We start from the raw sequence: 19,386 nt of genomic DNA, 5'->3' as shown, positions 1-19,386 counted from the left end.
AAGGAGATTAAGTATTACATGTAACTATGATCATGTTAATATTACAAACCTATTTTTTTTCTCTGCAATCCTATTTCTTTTTGTTAATTAATTTTTGTGACATCGCATACTTTTAGGAGAAAGCACAAGATGATTCTCCTCCAGCAGTACAAGCAGAGCAGTAAAGGGGATTCTTCTCTCTTGCTCTGCAGTATGTAGCTGAAAATACTTTAGTGGTTAGTCAGCCTTCTTTAAACTTGTGGCAGTTAAAAAGTATTTTCCCAACCCTTCTTCTGTGTCCTATCATGAATAGACAAAGGCAGAATTTCCGGTAGCCCTGCAGCCTTTTTGCATTGGTGCAGATGAAACAGAGGCAGCACAGGAGAGGCATAAACCTCCTCTGAAAGAGACGTAGGGGTTTGTGTGGAAGTCTAGATGTGTGCTATGAGGGACCTGGGTGCATGAGGTTACAGCAGGATTAACCTAAAACTGCCTCTTTGCATCTTGTTATCTAGTGATTTCTTATCCCAGCACAGCAGTTTATTACAGTAAGGACACAATTTAGTATCTCTTTGAACATACCATTATTACTGAACATATAGTAATTAGTTCCTGCTTGTGAAGCAGGTGGACATAAAGGAACATGTAAGTGTTAAGTGTTACACTCATTATTATTCACCTTTACTTGATACTTTTCCATTTTATTTAACCACCTGTGACCAAGACATCTTCCTATCTTTGGCCAAGCTGTATATGGGTGAGCCAGTGAGACTACAGGAACAGAGAGGTGAAGTCCTGAAATCAGTTTTGTACAAGAAAGTTGAGGGGCAATTTTGGTGGTATATGTACTAAACTATTGGTTAGTACGTAATTAATAAATTATTACAATTAAATTAACTGTATTGCCAACCTTGAGGCTCCAAATGAATCCTAAATAGAATTGGCTTAAAAATAACTGAAGATTGGTTTTGCTTTTTTTTTTACCTTGGTAGACTTCAGGTTTTCAAGGCTTTCTTAACATGCAAAAGCTAGCAATTCCACTTTTTTTAGTGATAATTAAAATCCCCGTATAATAACATCTTAACCTTAACAAGCCAGAGCTTTAAGGAATATGAATGCTAAGAGTGAAGAAATGACATGCAGTGGATTTTGACATTAAATATACGTCTCAAAAACTAAGCTATAAGGCCCTGATTCATTGCAACTAGTCACATAAACTGAGAACAATTTCATTAAAATCAACAGGCAAAAAACTCAGCCTCCCAGATTTATAGAAATCCATTGAAAATTTTGCCAAAATCTCCAGTGGAGAGGGAAGACCAATAATCCAATCTAAATAAGAGCAAATTCAGGTCCTGTCATTTGACCAGACAGCTTAAATGACAGAAAACAGGGTCATGTCCTCAGCTGTTATAAATTTCATTTGGTTTTACTTTTCCCTTGGAAGAACATTGATTTGCCTGTTGAACTAAAACGTAAGCCTGAGCTTTAGATCTGACTTAGATTTAAGTGGAAGAAAATAGTGTCTGCATGGGATGAACAGCTATGTACATTTTAGATGCATATATGTCCATTTGTGTAAGGGCAAAATCTGTTCTATTTATGAATTTATGAATGCATGCCATATGGCCTGGTTTTGCATTCTTGTGCTTCTGTTAAGGTGCATGTCTACAACACATGAGTACTTGGAGAAACTTCAAACCCCAGTGACCAGGTCTGCAAACTCCTAGTCAAGTGAGTCACCACTGCCCTCCTGAATAATTTTTCTATTTTAAATTTGCAAATTATCTACTCTGGGGTACAAAGACCTTAATAGGAAGTGATAAAAAGCACTTTGTAAGAATTTCAAACTCAGCTGAGTAAGGATTATTCATGAAAGGTAGGGCAGTGACAAACTTCAAGTTACCCAGTTCCTTTTTAAGAACTCATCTCTAATGTCTGGTTGCAAAACTGTGCCTTTTGTCCCCCCTACCCTATTTCCCTTCCATCACAGGAGATATTGCAAGTTTTAAGATGAAAACTAAGGCCACAGAACAGATAATGGATAAACAGCAGCAGAGTTTTTTCAGCCCACCTCATCAAGCATCTTATTTAGCAGTCCTGACCTCCATGCCACTTCTGCTACTGGTTCAAAAGCCAGTGCCACTGAAGTTTGGACAGTTCACACTACTGATACAACCCTCTACTACTTCATTTTTCTGTATGGAAGGGAATGGAAATACTAGTTTTGCCTATACAGTCCTCTGAAGAGCCATTAGGTCTTTCGCCTAATGGTGCTTTTGATGGTTGCCATCTGTTCTAACTGGGGTTTGAGTAGAGGCATTGAAGATAGAGGTCTTTCAAAAACCTGTTTGCCTGGCAGTCCCCTAAGGAATACCAGCTACGTTGGTATCAGCATACTAAAAGATGTGTGATACCAACCAGCAAGACAGGTGCTCTCAATGGCAGAGCAATAGTTTATTGAAACAGAAACACATGTGAAGGTGAGCTGGGAAGTGAAAATGAAAAATTTCTCTTGTGAGAACATTTAAACACTCTTACTGAACTAACTTATCCAAGTAGAGTTAGTTAAGAGCTTTTGGAAAGTGTTCTGTTCTGTTGCCAGGTATTTCTCTCCCAGAGGCGTTAACCAATCCACTCTATTGTGGGGAAAAGATAAATGCTAAGAATTTCTCTTCCTTCTTGAAACAAAGAGAATTTTAGAAATAAAATATAATCATATTCTTAATAAATTTTCACAATTTTACGTTTCTTTCCTTGGCAGTTCCACGTATTTTTCCAGTGCCAGTGGCCTGAATAGTAATGGTATAGCATGAACCAGGTTGTCACGTGTCTTGAGCAGCAGTCAGGTTAAAATGCTCACTCCTCTGTCCAACAGAACTAGGTTTGTTATTTTAACCTTTTACACTGGAGTTGGCATCTTTGTTTTTTGTTTTATATTTTTTCTGATAGAGAAAAAAGCCCACAGACAACCAAAATACCCTTTCTGGTGTGAGGAGCAACCTCCTTTTCTCTCTTTGTTTATGGCTTTTAAAGAGATCATTTCTACATAAACTAGGGCTCTGCTTCCTGTCTTTGATACAGTATCCCATGCTTCTGACTTTGCATGGAAAGGGTTAGAGCTGAGAAAGCAAAGCTGAATATTTATATTACAAGGTATGTGAGTTGTGCCTAGAGCCAAGCAGCCAGAACTGCAGAAGGCTTGCAGTGTGTAGGTATACACCCCTTTCTGCACGGTGGATAACAACCAGAAGGCTGCCTCTGTGAAAAAGTACTCCCTCTCTTTGGCATCCTCTCAGCTAGGCACAAACAACGCATAGCCCAAACGCTTCAAAGCATCCTCTGCTTTGTGGAAGCAGAGACCTGTTCATAGGCTGGTAAAGGTGATGACAGTTCTTAAAGTTACTGGAGTTACACATGGTTTTACTCCAATTAAGAACTTGCCCCAGATTCTTTATTTTTTTTCCTTTTTTTTTTTTTTTCTCTTAATGCATTAGCAGATGACAAATATGCACCGAACACAGCGAAACTACTGGGTTTTGAGGGCAATGGTTGCTTGCAATGCTAATTTGGAACTTTCTGTTTATGCAAGTTAAGCTGGAGGGACACATTTCAGAGCTGGGTTGAAGCAGTAGAAAGACTCAAGCCACAAAGTGCCAGTAACTGTTTAAAGCTGGGGTGTGCGGATGCAGGGCTAGGTGTCTGCTTGTTCTGAACAGATTCAGAAAATAAGGCAGGAGCAGATGTTAAGAGATCACAAGTTCCTGCATGTGCTTCATTCAGTCATGTCAAGATGAGGTCACTTGCACAATGTGGGTCTCAGTTCAGGCTCCAAACACCTTCACCTTGTGAAGGTATTTGGCTTTACAGTTTGGACTCAGGCCAGCTGACACTACTGCAAGCTGATATCCACATATTCTCCTGGAAATGACCTCCACGAGAAAATTTTAGTGCTTTGGCATGTTGTGGAACTCAACTAGTAATAAGGATCCAAAAGTAGAGGTTTAGAGATGTGTACAAACCAGGTGTTGACAGATGTTTTTCATCTAGCAGCTCTTTTGACACATACCCCATGTACCTGCAAACTTTGGAGTGCTGTTGGAGACTCATGTGGAACAAAGCCAACATTTCCCACAAAACATAACCTTGCTGCACAAAGCAATCCAGGATCACCACAAATACCTACTAACCAAGGTTGAACAGGTATCTATAACAAGGCCCTAGTTAGTGCCTAGTTCAGACTGTGTAATCACAGAAAAGGAATAAAATGAAAAACAAAGCAAAGAAAATGACATTTTTTTGGCAAGAGTCCTACCCACAAATACAGTGGAAATATATGTGACACTGTGTGCAGAATTTACCCTGAAGATCACTGAAGGCACATATTGTGCTCCCCACTGACCTCCAGGAGATCCCAGTGACTGTTTCAGACCTCACTTTATTTCTCCTACTCTCTTTAAAGAAGTGTGATATCCTTATGCTAGGCCCGATACCATGTTTTGTTGTTCCTCCACATAAAATATTCTGGTGCATTATGGTCATTATGATCAGATCTACTTTAAAAAAAAAAAAAAATTCTGATCATTTAAGAGAACCAAGAAGCCACTGTGAGTGAAAATCACATTGGCCCCACCTGAAAAGTCTGTACACAGAAGACTTTAAAATTATTCCAGTAGCTACAGGATGAATCATAACATAGGCATTCAGCTATTTTTTTTTTAGTAAGTGTGCTTTAATTGGACAAAAGCATAGCTGACATGTTTAACTTACACATCTATTACAGGGTAAAACACACTTAGCTGCTCTGTCCTAATATGATTTCCTGCAAAGTTAGCCACATTTTGGTCAAATAATTCCACAGCCAAGACTGATTTCTCTGAACGTATTTGCCAGCTGGGATTGTATTGGGTTAGAGCACCACTTCACACAATTAGGACCTGTGGGCACTATGTTATACAAATAAATGATAATATGTTGCTATAGAATAGTTTTTATAAATAATTCATCAAACAGGTTAAGAATTAACTATTTGCTCACACTGTTGTTTGCTGTGTCACTGGCCACAGAAGTCCCATGATATATATTGCTCCTCCTCTCTGGCTACACAGCTAAAGAATTTTTAACACGAGAAAGAGGAGATAGTGGGGGGAGCTGATGGCTTTCAGTTCCTGGGCATGTCCACTATCGATAATTTGTCCATGCATTTTCTTCTGCTTGCTTGGTCCAGTTTTTCAAGTCGTGTTTATCGTTGGAGGTCCCTGGAAGTCAATGGAATAATATTCATTTGTCTTCTTTGACTGAGAATGTGACTGGATAAAATTTCAGTTGAAACCAAGAATAAGATAGAAACCTTGAGTGTTTGTAATCTAAGGGCCTTATTCCTCGCAGGTACTACTCAGCCGCTGATTCAGCACAATATTTTGAACATTTGCTTAAATCCTACTGACAATAATGACCCACAAGCATACGCCAAAAACAAGTGTCACAAGAAAATATTCTGACTGCAATTCTCAGAGTTCTTCTAACAGCACATCCTTGAAATATGGATGCAGCCCTAAAACTAAAATTCACTTAATCACACCCAGAAAAGCCAGGAAACTGAGAATTTTTTCCTCTGAATGTGTTAATGCTCTTTTTTGCTTTGAAGTACCAGCAGTTTTCAGATTATGGCTCTAGTATTTTAAAACTTAAAGCCCTCGAGTCCAAGACAAAAACTAAGCTATTTATTAAAAGAAAAGCCATGGAGACGTCAAGAGTTCAAATAAAGCAACGAAGATGCTTAAATATCAGCATTTCTTTTGAGCCTTTTTATGTCTTAGTGACTAGAGAAGTTCAAGAAGACAAAAATAATGTCTCCCTTGCTGTGAGCCAGTGGAGCTCATAGCCTCTGGCCAACAATCTTTTCCCTCAGCTCTACAGGCTATGACCACCACATCCAACCCCTGGTGAAATGCGTTAAATCTACTGAAGGGCATCAGAAATGGAAATACAGAGGGGAAAAGAAAAAAAGAAAATACGGCATACAATTTTCTGAAGCAGCTGAACTTGCAGAAGACAAAGTCAAGGTGAAGCATTAGGTCAATTTGAAAATAGATAACAGAGCACACTATTGTTATTACATTCTATTTCAATAATGATAACAATAATAAAGCTTTGCCAAAAGTGGAATAAATTCCAACCTGTTCCACCAAGCTTCAAGTTTTTTGGTCTGATTTCATACTCAGAAGACTGAGCTAAATTTGGCCAGCAGGTTTACTAGTAGCTGCTCCCCATCCTCTTCCCACCTGGTAGCATGCTCCTTCCTGGGCTGCCTCTGCTATTGCAAAAAGCAACAGTTCTTGCTCCCTTGCTTCCCAGAATACAGAAGCAGAACCACCACCCCTGCCTCCTCTCCTAGGAGAGGCTGCTCAGCAGTAACCTAATAAGCAGGGCTGGGAGGCTTTTAGGAAAACATTGCTGAGATAGAGATGGGACTAATCACACAAAGTAAATGTCAGAAAGGAAAATTCCTTTCTGGGAAGGTACACCAGGCAAACCTTAGTGATGTACATCTGGATTTCATTCTCTAAAGTAATGTTAGCTAGACAACATTCAGCTCCTGGTCATGCACATCTCAGCCTGGCTCTGCCAAGTGCTGATCATCCTCCATCCCAAAGGACTTTGGGGACAGAGGAAAGCAACTGAGCCCAGCAAGAGACAAAAGCTGTCACTTTGCAGGATCAAGGCTATCACATAACGCAAGAGGCCAGTTTTCCCTCTGACACGTGTGAGGGGATGGGTTACTAAAAGATCAGTACAACAAACTGGTGCCTTCAATGTTCACATAAGCAGTATTTTGGAGGCAGCAGTACTAATAAGAAAAACAGTAAATAACAAAAAATATAAACCTGAGTATGGTTTCTCTTAGATGCAAATTAAGATTTAAATATAAAAATTATAGGCTTCTGCTAATCCTTCTTAGGAAGTCATAAATTGTTAATCAGACCTTAGGCAGTGTTGTTTAATACCAACTTTAATAAAATAGCTGCCTGAAGCAGAAAGACAGTTGGGATCCTGACTCTAAAACTTTGGTAGCCTTATCCACATTTTTGTAGCCTGAGGCTTTTACACTACTATTGATACCAGCTCCTTTGAAATATGCTCATTTTTTAGGCTGCTAAATTATTAAATACCTTATTAGTAGAAAGATTAGATGGAAGAAAAGTCATCTCTGTATGATGGAAAATGGATTGGAAGAGGAAGTGAAAGTTGAGGGAATATTTACATACAAGATACAGCTCTGTTGTTGATATGCAGAGGTAATCTATAATCCATAATTCATTTAAGAAACGAACCCATCAAATTACATCACAATGCATGACAAATTGCTACTGTTGAGCTATCCTACGATAAATTACATAGAAACATTCCTGTCAAGAGAAAAAAACTTGTTTGAGGCTAAAAAAGCAATGTCACTACAAGGTTATTTTCCCTGTTGTTCCACAGGATTTGTCTATCACACAAAATGTCTCACATTTTTCTCATATGCTTTGATGGGGGTATCAAAATTTCCCTTGTATGGGATAACCACAGAGTCTGCAAAACCAAAACTGCTTTGAAAAATTGCAAGAAAAGTGGAAGGGAAGAAAAAGAAGAAATGTTTCTTCCTTATTATTCCTTAATAATATTGGCAATCAGGTAAGCAGATTTTTAGACTAAAAGAGTAAGAAGTCATTTCCTCAAGTGCAATACATTTTCACTGTCTGTCCAGAGCAGCTTGTTAGCATGCTAATTGTTTAGTTTAAAATGCAACACAGAGCACAGTTACTACTTTGAAGTGCTTATGATGTCATGGATATTAGCGTATTTTTCTTAATTACATAACAGGACAATATTTCCCCACTTCAAACTACAATTCCTGTTGCTCTGATTGGTTTCTCTAACTAGCCAGAATAATCATTTTGCCACACAGAAGCAGATAAGGAAAAAAAAAGGGTAAACAATTTTAAAACCTATTTTAATTTAATAACAAACTGGGAGCTGTACTTTGTGTTAAATTAGCACTACAAGCCTCATATCAATTCAAGGCAAGGTTCCTTGTTCGTTAGTGCTTAATTAATCAGTCCTGTTTCCATCTAACCGAAAAGTTTTTTCTCTCTCCCCTATCATCTCTAATATCTAATTTCAGGCAGCACATCAAGTTAATCTTGCTTACTTTAGCAACTTATTTCTAATGGCTCAGCTCAGTTATTTACAATAACTCATCCTATCCCAGCTTGCAGCTGAATCCTGCTTGGTCTCATTGCTCTGCTGGGCAGAGTCAATGGTAAATCAGCAAGCACAGAGTGAGCACATCCAGCTCAGTGACACTTCATGTGAAGAGAAAAACCAAATTCCAACAACAGACTGATGTCTGCTGAACTTTTGGCTTGCTGGCATCATTTGTCTTCACAGAGGCAACATAGTGCTGAGGGACATGATGGTGGACTTGGCAGTCTTAGTTAACAATTGAACTTTATGCTCTTAAACATCTTGTCCAACTTAAATGACTCTGTCATTCTAACATGCACAGAACTAAACAAAGGATCATTGTCTCATAGGACAACAGATGAGCATGAAACAGTCCAATGGAAGAAGAGAACTGTATAAGGGAAGGAGAACATAGAAAGTTGGGTGGTGCCTGAAAGCTTGTCCCCATTACTCTTTCCACAGCACATCCCATAATATAAAGTTGCGATAACCATGAGTCCTGCATTACAATCAGCAGTGTATATGAAAACATATCAAGCCTTCCACCATGTCATCTTTGAAGAAAGTGAAGAAAGGACCTTGAGACACTAGGTAGCTAAGTATCTCCTCCTTGTACTTACCCCACCATTCCCAGATCTGCAAACCGCTACTGCTGCCATAATCCAGTACCTTCTATCACCATGGTAGCCAAACACATTTAATCTGGGATTTAACAAAAGACCTCTGGTCTCTGATGTTTCAGATTGCATCAGCCTGGACCCAATCAAACACTTACTGATGCTGTGGTCGCTGGTAACCATCTAGCCTATGTGCTTGCGCTGCCAAGTTCAGCCTCCAGAAAGAAGTAGGTTTTCTGGCTGCCTCCCAGGTCTGGAATGTCTGCCCACATCAGGATGCCTGTCGCTAATCCCCCTGCACCCTCCCAGCAGCAGCATTGCTCCAGCAGCTCTGTCCTCTGGTGACCCACATCCTTTGAGATGTAACAGATACAAGCTCAGGTCAGGGCTCGAAACTAAATCTGCACCTGAGGTGCCTGCATCATATGAAGGCTAGTTTTAATATCAGCTTGACCAAACATAAATACCTGTTTTTTCCTGAGTAACCTGAGCATTTGCTTTTGCTCATCCAGGATTTGGGGTATTGTTGCGACAGGAAACAAGGATGTGCTGTGTATTTTAGCCTCCTAGATTTGCAGCAACCAGCTTCTGACCTCACATTTACCAGCCTGGTTGAAATTACAACCTGTTGCTAGGGAAAACTCTGTCATACCTTCAAGTAACTGTGATATCAAGTAGCTTTGAGATATCTGACAAATGAATTACAGTAGATTGATGAAAAGTTGCTTCAGAAACCCTGCAAAAGACACCCTAAACTGTTACATTATGATAATACATTTCATTTAATAGCAATATAAATTCTGTTCTGAAAAAGAGTGAGCTGGTTTTTGTGCTGTTTTGTGGGGGTTTTGGGTTTTAGTTTGTTGGGTTTTGGGGTGGCTTTTTGGTTTGGTTTGGGCTTTTTTTTTTTTTCCCAAGGGAAAGAGAAATCCTTTCTACAAATCAGGGCACACACTTCTGTTTCTGGTGGGAAACACCACTCTGAAAAGCACCAAATTTCAAAGCTGCTTGAGATTAGATTGTCTGTAAAATTGTGCTGATGGTTGTAAATATTAATAAATAATATATACTAGGCCATTTTTTTTTCTCAGATGTTTATGTACTGCTCCCTTTTAAGAACATATGACCTGAAGATACTGGCACCAGAAGGAAGAATCTGAGATAAGAATTGGCTTTTGAGATGTAATGCACGGCGACACTTGCACAAAGATCCTCCTGCTATGCTCCAGCAGACCCAGCCAGCCAGCAAGTGACAATCTCAGTCCAGTCCTCTACATCCCTGCTGCAACTGCCTCCAGCTGCTGATGGGAGCAGAAGGACAGCAGAGAATCCCTCTCAATGCTGCACAAATAAGCCAGGGCTATGTTGCTGAAGAGGCTTCAGTGGGAAATAATGATCATTCCTTACATAGGTTTTTTTCCATTCCCACAGTTCCTTACACAGATTTGTTTAGTTGTGGGGTTTATTTTATTTTGCTTTTTTCCCATCCACACTTTTTCTAGTCTACTACTTAGTGAGACTATACACATTTTTGGAGGACACAATTTGGTCATCATGGAAATAATTGCTAAGTTATAAACACTTTCTTACAAGTTCCTGCCATCTTGATATAGGGAGGCACTTAAGTATTCAACCAGTCTTGTGGACTTGCGTGAAGTTTATTGGTATGTTTAAATGCAAAGTGCTCTGGGACCAGGTATGATAAAGCAGAGAGAGAGAACTGCTTTGTTTATAGCGGAAACAACTTGGTAATTATCAGCAGTGAGAACTGAAAAACCTTAGCAAGGCATTCATATTATTTAGACTTAAATGGAGTTTAGATGAAATACAGAGTTTTATAAAACTGGTTGGCACGGCATGAATTGCTTAAAGGGATATGGCTGGTGGACTTTAAAGTTGCTTTTGCATCTTTTTCCCTTTCAGCAGCGACAGCTAAATTGAGCACCAATATCACAAAAAGAATTTGCTCCCTGAAAGGGATTCTAACTCTATATATTCCTGCTCTGTGATCTGCCAGAGCACTCTTTGCACTGTGAAAATGAGGAAATAGGTTCTCTTGAATTCTTGTAGTGGTTTATCAGTTTGCGAGGGCAGCTCCATAAGGAGAAGGGCATAATAAGTGGCACTCACCTTAGAACCTGGCACTGTTTGGATCTAACCCTGCCATATGATTTATAAATTTTGTTTATCTTTTTTGTGATTATTTTTCTACCTCTCCTCTATTTATTTATACCCATGACAAGGGTATTGGTGTACACCATATCCTTATTCAAGTAACTTCCCTTTGACTCACATTCATATCTATGCACTAGGAATACTACCCCTTAGAAGTTTACAAAGCAGGGGGGCTTTGAAATGAATTCATACAGCCATGGACATGAACAGTGAGAGTGTGGTTTGACCTCTGCTGCCCCAAAGCATGGGCAGCAGCATGCAGAAAAGGCAGCCTTTAATGAGACTGGTTTTATGCCCTTCTCTCCCACAGGCATAAGTAGGTGGAAATGGGTAAGGCAAGAAATGGTGAAGAAACAACTCTGGCTAATGCAGCTGGGCCAATGCAGGAGGAAGGTCATCGCCACCTTGCTTGGGGACAGCTCAGATTATTTTCTCCTAGGAATAAGATATTCAGTCTTGCCCCAGATGGCTTTCAGCTTCCCAGCCTCCTACTTCCCCTCCACACAGAACAAGGCTGAACAAACAAGAAAAAAAAACATCCAGAAAATCCTTTGGGGAGAGAGTGACAAAGTAGCTGCAAGGAGTCCTTGAGAAAAATAATTGGCTTTCTTTTGGATGAAAAAAGAGGCCCAAATTTGATTTTTTTCCCCCCTTCCATTCTTTGATCAGCTCCAACAACTCAAGTGAGCAGCAGAGAGGCAGGAGGGTTGACTGCAAGCTGTACTTGCTGTAAGATCTTGGTTTAGCATCCCTGCTGTGCTACGGCCTCCTCGTGTGACCTTGGACAAGTTGCTCCCCTCTGTTGTGATTCACTTCCCTTTGCTGTAAAACAAGGCCAGTTACACAGGACAGTCTTGCATGGGGGCCGTGTGGTGAAGACGTAAATTTTAGACATACTTGAGCAGTTTTTAGTGAAGGCCCCATATTGATCAACTATGCCTTGTCCCTTACTGGAAGCAAGACTCCTAAACATCCATAGAGTATTCCACAATGATAGTATTTTTTTTTTAGAAGGATACTTACTATAAGCTATTTTGTTTGCTTTTTGTCTAGGAACATGCTATTGTTAAATAATGATTGCCAGGCTAATGATCCCCTAAAGTTATAAACCACCAGGCATTCAAAAAGAAACAATTCAGCAAGGAAACAGATTTCACCTCAATGCTTAGGGCAAAACTAAAAACAACTGTGCTTTTAATTATTTTTGTTAATTGATTGGAACGGGGGGGGGGGGGGGGGGGGGGGGGGGGGGGGGGGGTGAGAGGGAGGACACAGAGATGGCTTTTTAAGTGAGAGGGCTTTCTCTCAGGTGAGAGTGTCAGTATAGAGGTTGGCTTTCATGCTGCATGGTGTCAGCACCCCAGCTGGGACCCCCAGGCATAACTGGCTCTCCTACTACTCCACCACCTGACATCCAGGACAGGTCTGAATACCCATGACCTTTGAGAATGCAAAATGGAGTTATCAAAAGCAAGTGCTTTCTTTGAGTTTGATCTTACCCTTCACGCCAAAGCAGAGCTACATGCTAATGATCGTGTTGATTAAGCAGCCTTTGTGCTTATAAAAGCTATTAACTGACAACTGAAATGCAGCAGTTTGGGAGTAGGCGGCTCTGCCTTATACCCGGGCAAGCACACACCTGCAGTACCTGGGGAAACTCGATTAGTGTTTAATTTCTGTGTTAATTTTCAGTTCCTGCTGACCCTTCCCCTAGGTTCTCCCGCTCTGGCTCTGAGATTAGATGCAGAAGTGGGAATGCTGGAAAGATACACTAGTTATTATCTCACAGGCAGCTGTAAACATTACAGCAAGATAATGGAATTAGTTCAGCTGAGAGGAATTAAGGTATCCAGATAGTACCAGCCGATCTCATTCATAAAGTGCTCTCTTCTGTGCATTGCGGTGTGTCTCTAGGGAAGAGCTGAGGGGTTACAATGGGTATTTATGTTGCAGATCAAATTTAATAGTCACATTCTGGCTAGAACTAAGCACTTTCTGACTATATATAAGTACATATGTATATCCTGACAAGACAGGCTAATTAATCCATAAAATATTTGCCCACAATGCCAGAATAAAGCCATTATAGAACAGGTTACTTAAAACATAGAAAGGTTGGCACTGTTCCTGAATGCAACCAGATGGAAATGTACATGCTTTTTTGTCTGTGTACTTGGCAAAGAGGAGAGTATGGAGATGGTGTCTTGTGGCTGGGTGTGAGGAAAGATAATGCAGTATCAGTGTAATCTTGGATGTTTCAGCACAGTGTTATCAAGTACTCTGGCACTGTCACAGTTAAGCACTTTTCCACTTAAAGCTTCTTTTTGGAGGTCCAACATCAGAACTCATGAAGGACACCATGCCAGATGTGCCTTTTCCATCCTGGCTGGACTCCCAGGCTTCCCTCACCAGAAAGATGCAGTTTCCCTTCCCCATCTGCATTGTTCCTCCCTGCTCCTAAGGGGGTTGCAGCTGCAGGAGAAACTGTCTTTTCTGGCTTGTTTTGAAAAAGGAAAATACTTGAGGAGCGGGCAGCTCCATGAGACTGGATGTACCAACCAGTAACATTAATTCATACCACTCAAAACAGTCCTAAACTACAGTTATCCTAGTTTCTTCTGAGAGTGCTTGTGTTAACAAACAAAAGCATAATACAAATATTCACAGTACGTGTTTGGTCCTTCCAGTGCCAAGTACACAACTGAGAAAATAAAGTGGAAGAAAATGCTGGTCACCAGTAACAGCTGAAGTAGGTACAGGAGGTGATCATAGGTGCAAGGACAGGTAACACTGCCTGAAATACAGAGGGGAAGCCGCTAATGGATGATCAGGATGAGGACACACAGCAGTGCCCTGGAAAAGCTTAGGAACCTGAGGCTGGATGGACTCACCACAGATATCGGCCAGTCACTGGGGAAGGATGAGAAAGGAGCTTTTAGGATGATATTTGCAGCAAGAAAAACTCAAATGGACGTGAAGTAATTAAACTAAAACTTTAAAAATGCTTTTATCCAGCACTTTCTCCACCTAGTTCCACTGCAGCATCACTCACAATACAAACCAGAAAGGATGACTTTTTCTGCTGATGTTTTCATTAATTATGCATTCTTTGAAGGTGTTTTTAAAACTCAGACAGGGACTAATAATCTGCCCTGTACCTTTTGTTAAGCAATAAAAACAGATAATATCTACATTTAATCACACTCAACATTCTATCTACATCTTTTCTGTCCCCATCTCAAATGAAAGAAGGTGTGATGTCATAACATCTTTCTCCTCACCGAGCGTAGTTTCTCCAGACCTCTTGAAAGGGCTGCCATGACTAAGCAAGCAGCATGAGCAAACCAGCTGCTACTGTTTTTTTATCTCAACCAGAACACATTTAAACTTGAGAACTGTGTTTATACTGCAAGTTGAATCATGCATAGAGTCAGCAGAAGAAATTGGGTTTCGCAGCACACAGAGGCTGTTAACTTCATGTGCAGGATGGGGGACTCACTTTAAAAGTTTATATTGAAAAGGTCCTGAATTTGGCCCCACTTGGCAGTCAGAATAATCACACCTAAGTTTATCAGACCTGTCTCTGAGAGTTATGGAGCCAAATAATAATTCAGATAAAAAGAAAAAAGAAGCAAACCCTAAATGATGCAAAGCATTTTAAGAAATCAGAACAGTTACTGTGGCAACTGGTCTTTGAGGGGTTAATGAAAAAGTCTCCCTATCACCTAGCTTCCAAGGAACAGTCCCTCCATGGCATTTCCAGCACTCTTATGATAACCAAAAGGTACTGAAAAACAATTCTACTTTATTCTGGTGTAATTGCGGCAGAGCCACTAGAGGAATTGTAACCATTATGCAAGATGAGGCACCATCACAGTGGGGCCTCCTGTTTCCAATGGTTTCTACCCACTTGTTTTTATAGATTTCAGCTACCTTTCATTTTAGTAATTAGCCACCATTTCCAAGGAGATCCATAAGCAATTTCCTGCCCATCTTGAGCCATAACGCTACAAGATTGCACTAGAAAGGTTACATAGTTTGAAAGGAGTCAACAACATGCAGACAACACACTAAAAAGTTCAGTTAAGCAGGAAACAGAGCCCACTATTTCATTCAACAACAGATAAATGTTGATGCCCCCTAGATCTGCTTGACCATTACACAGGTCACAGGCATCTGCGGGAAAAAACAGCAGCAATTCCTTCCAAACCATGAAATACTGCAGGAGTTTATTAATGAGCAGCAGATCGGTGTGCTGGAGTCTTCAGTCAAAGCAAAAATGATGTAAAAGACCTGAGGGAATAGTTGAAAGAAGGGAGGATCCTGCCCCAAGGAATCCAGTGTGCCTTTGAGTAGATGGCTGCTTGCAGAGAGAAGGTGCTATGGCAGGGTGTCAGCTGGTGAGAGCACAGGCACATTCATAACTTCTATCAAGTTTGCATTAGTTTCAAGATCTTCAGCAGAAAGGAAGGTGAAAAAAAAACACAGCATTTTTTAATGTGTGTGTTTTGCTTTCAAGGAAGTCTCTCACCTAAATATTATTGAAACAGCAGATGGCAAAATGCAAACTTTATGAAAGGGAAGGCTGCCTTGAGCGGCAGGTTCCCGTTTGCTTAGGAAAGCTGTGCAAGGGAGGGAGGGAAGGAAGATTCTGAACTTAGGATGCATATTGAACAACTTGGTTAGAAAATGATGGCCATGTCTGTAAATGTAATTTTTGGAGTACTGGCCTGGAGATGTGCAAGAGCTGTGAACTGGTGTGAAAACTAAAATACCTAGAGGGACTAATAAGTCCCTATGGGGTCCCCAGCTCCTTAGATGGCTGCAAAGGATAATTGCAGAGAACTACAACAGGACTGAATCAATGCCATCTTCCCTGGAAAAAAAAAAAAAAAGAGAAAAAAAGGTATTGCTGCCTCTGATTATGTTATTCTGAACAGCCTGGCTGCTTTCCCTCTCCCTCACCCATCTCAAAAGTCAACTGCAAGCCACTAGAAATATGTCCAGAAAGATGATGGTGCAGCTGAAAGCCAGAAGCATGTGAGATTATGTATTTACTGGTGCTGTGTCAGATAACATCTGAGAGAAGAGGAAAAAGGGATTCAGCCCTGCAGTCTCTATTAGCATGTTTGGGCTGTTTAAAGGAGCTATCCAATTGTGTCATTGCTGCCAGGCCTTTAAAACTGTATATATCCATGATACAGGAATCTACTTAATCTTGATCACAAGCCTCCAAGCCCTACCCAACTCTCCTGTGACATGCAAACTTCTTGCATTTAAACAGAAATTAAAAAAAAAAAAAAGAAATTAATAGTGATGCACCATTACCCATAACATTATATTGCTCAGGAACAGATGTTAAACAATTTTATGGAATGCTTTAAGTAATATGCAACACTTCTGTGCAGAACTAACTGCATAATAGAGATTTAAGCCCAGCAAATACTTGATTTGGAGAGTTATGTCTGTTTTGATTAAAAACATAGAGGTCTGTATGTTCAAGCAGTCTTATTCCCTTGGAATTATTTCCAGGGTGCTATTATCATAAGGTGTTATGATCAAAGGGAATGGAAATAACCTTGCTCTTGATTGTAGTGTTCCCCTTGCGCATATGTTCATGCACATAGCTCATGTAGTACACATGTAGGATGCGTGTACCATCCTCACAGATTCCTGAATACACAAGAAGCAACTGTACTGTATATTCCAGCTGTGCTAGAAGAACAGTAAATTTGGAGAAAGGACCAATCTGACACTCTGTAAGTAATTTTTGCTACACAATCTCCCACACAGTGCTGATAGAACTTTAAAATCCATCACCATGCACAAGTACAAGGGAAAAAGTGTCCTATCATCTCAGTGTGTGCAAAAGTAGCAGCTGTGCCATCGTGCTTTGGAGTAATTTCAGTCATTAAACTTCTTGATCCTTGAATGCCATCAGGAGTTACTCAGGTGACCATTCACTTGCACTTAAGAGGCACTGCATTTAACTCTCTGTAAAATATGGATTTTATTGCAGCAGTGACAAGACTTCTTTCCACAGCCACTGACCTCTACTGCTATTGTTTATCTCTCAAGTGAACCTTTTGCATAAGAATACATGTATATAGTATACACACTGTGTATTGGTTTCCCTGTGTGTGCATGTAGCTGTTGTACACATGTGAATACATAAATCGTTCAGTCTATCTGACATACAAAGTATGTTATCAGCTCCTTAGAAACATTCACAACATAACCAAATGCAGCACTTTCTTTCTGCAATTATCTAACTTCTATCCTGTAAAATGCTTGTACGCCTACCCCCTATCTTTCACCACCTCCGTCACTCCCCAAACAGTTCTTCTATCAAATCAAAGATTTCACATTTGTCAGCTCCTGTAATGTCCCCAGATCTATCCCCTCTGCCCCCTTCATTCCGCTGCGGGAGCGCCTAATTTCAACTGTGCTCTACATTCAGCTCTGCACTCTGCCTCGGATTTTGCTCATGATCCGGAGGGTTTTGCCTTGAATCCATTTCACAGCAAGTAGGCAGTGTCAAGAAACAGAGACAGATTTAATTATTATTATTTCTAGTTACCCATCAAGCTTCTCCTGTTGTATAAGTATTAGTATTAGTATTCTCTTCCAAACGCAAACGACCCTCCTTCTGCTCCCATCACCTCCCCTTGACCGAAGCGTCTTGCCGGCGATAACAGTTCACAGGAAAACGCCGCATCCCTCCGCCTGACTTAAATGACAGGGAGCGCAGTCGCCGCACGCCCATGAGCCGCCGGGCACTGCGCGGAGCCCGGGGGGGAACACCCCTGAGCGACAGTGGGGTGCAGAGCCCTCCACAAGACCGCTGCCAACTTTCCCATCCTCCCTCCGTTAATTAGCATTCCCAATGAGCACGGCAAAAGAATTAAAAAAGAAAAAAAAAGAAAAAAAGAAAAAAAGGAGGAGGGAGGTATCCGACAGTTGAAAGTTGCTCCTGAAGAAGTGCAAAGCCGTATCTCCTTACCGGCAAGCAGGGACGGCGGGGCCGAACCTCGCCCGGGTCGGCAGCGCGGCGGTGGCGGTGGCTCCCCGGCCCCTTCTCCCAGGCGCTCGCTCAGGCTCTCCTCCTCTCACTGGGGCTGCTGCTCGGCCAGCAGCACTTTTTAACTCCAGCATGCAGGCAGCCCTAGTCGAGGGGGCTCTCTATCTGATTGGTTTCCATTCAGTGCTCCTGATTAATAGAAAAAAAAAAAAAAAAAGGAGGGGGGGAGAAAGGAGAGGAGGAAAAAAAAATCTAAACTCCTCCTTTCCTCCTTCTCTGCCTGCCTCCCTGGCAGGCGCGCACACACTCTCATACACACATACACACACTCACACGCACTCCCGGCGCCGGCGCTGCGGATGCCGGAGCGCCGAAGCTGCCGCACTGGGGACGGGGAGGCGCGGAGCGAGCGCGGGTGCGCAGCCGGCTATACTCCGTGCGGGCAGGAATTTGCAAGTGAATGAGGTGGGAGGGCAGAGGGGGAAGGCTGTGCTAGGGAGCCCCCCTTCCCCCCGAGAGCCGCTTGGTGCTGGAGGTGGAGAGCAGCCAGCTTCCTCCTAATCGTTGGGTAGTTACAGTAAGAGCAGAATAAAATTGGGGGAGGGGGGAGAAAGAAGAGGGAGAGGCATGCTTCTCTATTGTAAACTGTGCGTTTGTGCTGTGCAGCTTCTCATCCTCGGAGCCTGTTTTAAGTCCCCTTGACACCAAAGATGCCCAGCTAGTCTTTTCCCACACTTCCCAGGAACTTCCTGGACTTGATGAATCAAGAATTTCAGTGAATTATTAATGAAGATGACACTTTGTGGAGGTGATCACATGTGGCGGTTTCTGTGTGAATGGGAAGCGGTGGAGGAGGATTTTCCAGGTGCCTGCCTTTGCCTGGGCCCTGTGCTCCCAGAGGACTCCCCACTCACGAGGTTATGACTAATCTTAATGCAGAGCAAACTGAATTCTCTGCTTTGCTGTGGGACTCCCGGAACCCCTCTACACACATGCATGTTGTACAGCCTCCCCCCCATCTCTAAGTTTAACCTGAAATAAAGCTTTAGGTGTTTTAATTCAAACATTAAATGACAAGATAGAAATTGACAGTTTATTATTTACCTGACAACAGTCCATTCCAATTCAGCTGCACAGTGTCCCCTTAAGAATCATGGAAAATGTTGCAAGAAGCTTTTTGCCATTTGCATCTCACATCTCCAGTCTTAGGTTTGACCTTTATGATGTATTTTTTTCCCCTGCTAGTCAATCTTACGTCTTTTTTTTTTTTAATTTTTTTTTTTCTTGCTCTCCTTTTCCTCCCTTCCTCTTTTCCTCCTACCCATCTCACAATTTCTTCTTGCTGTATATCTTAAGGATGGGTCT

General features: G+C 41.3%; 1 protein-coding gene across 1 annotated transcript in view; it reads right to left on the bottom strand.

Moving 5' to 3' along the window:
• Positions 1–18,102, bottom strand: part of LOC101874935 (cadherin-6) — a 99,194-nt gene extending 81,092 nt beyond the window's left edge. The window contains exon 1 of the mRNA XM_005149945.3: positions 18,004–18,102. The gene's annotated coding sequence lies outside the window, so the exon portion shown is untranslated. The remainder of the gene's footprint in view (positions 1–18,003) is intronic.
• Between the last annotated feature and the right edge of the window lie 1,284 nt (positions 18,103–19,386).

The sequence above is a fragment of the Melopsittacus undulatus genome, chromosome 1 (genome assembly GCF_012275295.1).
Source record: "Melopsittacus undulatus isolate bMelUnd1 chromosome 1, bMelUnd1.mat.Z, whole genome shotgun sequence".
Taxonomy (NCBI): domain Eukaryota; kingdom Metazoa; phylum Chordata; class Aves; order Psittaciformes; family Psittaculidae; genus Melopsittacus; species Melopsittacus undulatus.
Note: the sequence above shows the minus strand (reverse complement) of the source record. Positions and strands in the feature narration are given on the sequence as shown.